This window comes from Palaemon carinicauda, unplaced genomic scaffold (genome assembly GCF_036898095.1).
Source record: "Palaemon carinicauda isolate YSFRI2023 unplaced genomic scaffold, ASM3689809v2 scaffold469, whole genome shotgun sequence".
Lineage (NCBI taxonomy): Eukaryota > Metazoa > Arthropoda > Malacostraca > Decapoda > Palaemonidae > Palaemon > Palaemon carinicauda.
The window spans coordinates 10,001-15,000 of NW_027171727.1; positions in this window are offsets into that span (position 1 = coordinate 10,001).

The following is a 5,000-nucleotide window of genomic DNA, read 5'->3' on the forward strand; positions in this document are numbered from 1 at the left end:
GATTAAGACAAAAATATTACGCTCTGAAAATTGTATAATCACTTGACTTGGAATAATTAATTCTAAATAAACATTAGGCTAAGACAAAAAAAAAAATTACACTGAAAATTATTTAATCACTTGTCTCGAAATATTAAATCTGCATAAACCCTTAGACAATAAGACAAAAGAATTAATATTTATGAAAATTATACAATAACATGTTTCACTTGAAATTAAATTCTACACCAACATTCAAGTTTAATACTTAATGAAAATAGATAACCAGATCACAATACAAATACCTTTCACATTTCTACAGGGCCAGGTACAAAAAACTCTGAGAGATTTTTATAATAACTCACTATGTTAACAAAAAACCCGTCACAACAAAACTTTGAGATTTCACTGACACTTTTAAAACAGTATACTGAGAGGTGTGTGATAGAGAGAGAAGGGATGGGTATGGCTATGACTTAAGACTGAAATTCACTATCTGATCTATGCATCCCTGGGGTTGCTAGATATATATATATATATATATATATATATATATATATATATATATATATATATATATATATATATAAAACTTAGCTACTTCCAGAAATTTCTAAATAAATCTGGAAGTGTGGGGGTTAAACCTAAGGGTGTTAGAGTTATCATCTATCACGTATCAAACAGGAGAACAAACCCCGTTGATGGCAACTCTCTCAGCCAGATCGCCCACCCACCGTTCTCAAAAACAAAAAAAAAGATACAACCTAACACTAGGATTTTTTGAGATCCTTCCAAAGCACATGGTAAAAATAAGAGTTGTGTATTATCTCTAAAACATGACAAAATACATCATAAAAATATAAAAGAACATTACATAAGCCCTTATTCATAACTTGTATGGTCATATAACCCTCTTAAACTAATTACGTAAGAGTGTGTAACAAAAATACGTGAAATATAAAGATAATTCTTAAAGATAATGTAAATTTACATACACTGACTTGAATGAGGAATACACTGAAATTAACAAAGAAAATCTTACGTAATTTACACACAAATTTTATATCTACATGAGAGGAACCAATCTTAAGAGCTGGCTATTCATTTCTTCAAAGCACATGTGACCAGCTTCGTAAGAAATATATATATATATATATATATATATATATATATATATATATATATATATAAAAGCCACGAGACCCTAATACATTATTCTATCAAACAATTTATCAGCTAAACATAATTTTGGTTTCCATTTTCAGAGAAACTCAAATGAAACAAATTATAGAATCAGAAATTACAAGCAATAATGAACTTTATCTTACTTTTTCCGTTTGTTTATTCTATTCAGTATCTCATGAACTAATTTTTTCGAATCAAAGGGAGCAGTTTAATTGAGGGTTTTCTATTGCCTTTGATCAGGAGACATCCAACAAACCATCGTACGGAATGAGAAAGAGTTATCGTACTTTTGATCTAAAGGCAGAAGCTGGTTGTGGCAAACAATTTGGCCCTTTTGAAGCATCGAAAAGCACACCAAGAAGAAGAAGCATCTAACTTTCACTTTGTAATGCTAAAAGACCGAATTACGTTACAAACTACATCAGAAGATCATTAATAGACTCTGTGGGGGCTGAAGGAGAGTCCAAACAATACTCACGATTATCGAACTAAACTTGAAAGAAGAGGATTTGTTTACGTTAATTTTCTCGATGGAGATTCTGAATGGGAGTTTATGAACTGGGAATTAGTGCGCCTGCGCACTAACCTCCATTAGATTAATAATATATTTGAATCTTCCTTTGATAAGATATGTTATTGGTGAAGACTTTATGAATCGATGAAATACTTGGATACTTTTTCCTTTTTTGAAAAACATCAGATGTTTTTAATTATTGGTGGGAAATTATGAGTTATCAACTTTCATAAAAGAATTTTCTCAAAAGTTCATTAAGCGAGTTATATAGAACAATAACTAAAGAAATTTCATCATTAATAATAATGATGATAATAGTGATAATCATCATCATCAACATTATTATTATTATTATTATTATTATTATTATTATTATTAGCGAAGCTGCAACTCTTGTTGTATAAGCTATAAGCACAAGGGCTCCAACAGGAAAAAACAGCCCAGTGAGGAAAGGAAATAAGGAAATAATTAAACTGCAAGAAAAGTAATGATCAATCAAAATTAGATATTCTAAAAAGAGTAACAACATTAAAATAGATCGTTCATAAATAAACTATAAAAAAGAGACTTATGTCAGCCTGTTCAACATAAAAAACAATTATCACAATTTTGAACTTTGAAGTTATTTTATTTATTGATTTGAATTGCATAGTTTATATACTTCAGTTCTGGTTATGAATTAGTTAAAAGCTTTAACGAATAAAATGACTTTTAGCATCATATCAAGAGCAGGATCTTATCCTAAGGAAATCTTAGATCAGGATATAAATTGAATACATCCTACAAACTAAAGGGGAACTCAGTGGAGCGCAAACCTCCGCCGTGGCAGCTTATTTCTCTACCTTTGGCTCGACTTTAACCTTGACCTTTGACCTTAACATGTAATAATTGGCGTGGATTTTCATACACTTAAATATGAACCAAGTTTGAAGTCTCTGTGACAACGATGTCCAAACTTATGACTGATTACGTGAACTGGACATTTTGCTTGACCGCGACCTTGACCTTTGACATTGACCTTCCAAACTTTGATCATTTCCAGCTTTTATCATAACAGTTAATCCCTGCAAGTTTCATTACATTACGATTAAAATTGTGGCCAGGAAGCTGTTCACAAACAAACACACACACACAAACAGTGCTTAAAACAGGTGTATGAGGAAAGAGGAAAATATGTCAAGAATAGACCAGAATAATTCGGTGCATGTGTAAGCAAAGGAAAAATGAGCCGTAACACAGGAGGGTTCTAATGTAGCACAGTGACTCTAGCCAGTTCAAAGGATCCACTAACTGTGGCCGCTAGCAATAGTATCTCAACGGGTGACTGCCATCTCAATCGCCACTCATCAACAAATAACTGTATTCTTTACAAATGAAGGAAAACATTTACAAAGGAATCAATATGAAGAGATTACCATTATCATGTCACTGTGCCACAGCACATCTACAGTAGTATTTAACCCGCCTAAAACCTCCTCCTACAAAAAAACAACTAGAATCCTATCATATCCTACTAGAATCCTACCAGAACCCTACAATAATCCTACCATAATCCTACCAGAATCCCAAGAGAATCCTACCATAATTCTACTAGAACCCTACCATAATCCTACCAGAACCCCAATAGAATCCTACCATAATTCTACAAGAACCCTACCATAATCCTAACAGAATCCTACCAGAGTCCTACTAGAATAACACAAGAATACCACCAAAACCCTACCATAATTCTACTGGTATCCTACCAAACTCCTACTAGAATCCTACCATAATCCTACAAGAATCCTATTAGAATCCCATCATAGTCCTACTAAAATCCTACTAGAAATCTTACCAAAATCCTACAAGAAACCTACCATAATCCTACTGAATTCCTACCAGATTCCTACATTAATGCTACTAGAATCCTACTCTAATCCTACTATAATCCGACCAGAATCATACCAGAGTCCTACTAGAATCCTACCAAAATATTACTAGAATCCTACTAGAATACTACTAGAATCCTACCATACTCCTACTACAATACTACCAGAATCCTACTATAATCCTACTAGAAATCCTACCAATATCATACTAGAATCCTACCATAATCTTACTATAATAATACCAGAATCCTTCTATAATCCTACTAGAATCCTACTAGAATCATACTATAATCCTACTAGAATCCTGCAAGAATCTTACCATAATCCTACTAGAATCCTACCAAATTCCTACTAGAATCCTACCGCAATCCTACTAGAATCCCACCAAATTTCCTAACCAAAACCCTACGAGAGTCCTACCATAATCTTACTACAATACTACCAGAATCATACTTAATCCTAAAAGAATGCTACCTTAACTCCTCTAGAATCATACTATAATCCTACCAGAATCCTACCAGAATCCTACTAAAATCTCAACAAAATCCTACTATAATGTTACTAAAATCCTACCAGAATCCTACTAGAATCCTACCAGAATCCCACAATGATCCTACCTGAATCTTACGAGAATCCTAAGAAAATCCTACAATAATCCTACTAGAATTCTACTAGAATCCTACCACAATCCTACCATAATTCTCCTAGAATCCTAATATAATCCTTCTATAATCCTACCAGAATCCTACTTTTCTATCCGAACATCTATCCTGCCTCCCTTTCCTTGATATGATATTGGAAGCCTCAGTCCAATCCCTGTAACTGTCAGCTTCTAAAAAAATGGAGACTTGGAAAAGCTAATTGAGAAATTTCACTTTATGATGTACGGGACATCCCCGAGGATGGAAATAGAGTCCTTGGGTCTGGGGATAGAGGATATGGGGGAAAGAATTAGATGTGGAGATGGGGAATAAGGAAAAGGGATGATTATGAAAGAGGAATAATGTTAGATAGAAAGGAGTTGGGAAAGTGGAATGAAAAAATGAAGGATAGGATAAGATGTAGAGATTCTGAATAAGGAAAATTGACGATTATGAGAGGAGAAGCGAGTGGAATGGAAGGGATTTGATGAAAGGGAATTGAAATAAAGGAAGGATAGAATAAGATGTAAAGATGGGGAATAGGGAAAAGTGATGATTATGAAAGAAGAGAAGTGTGGAATTGAACGAATTTGGGGAAAGGTGAATGAGAGACTAAAGAAAATTGCTGATTATGGGAGAAGAATGGGGAAGAATAAAAGTATTTTCAAAATGTGAATGAGGATGAAGGAAAAATATAGAAGCAGAAAAAATAGAAGATAAAAAGCGGGATGGTATAAGACGTAGAAGAGGAGAATAAGGAAAATGGATGATTATGGAAGAGGAATAATGAGGAATAAGAGGGATTTTAGGGAG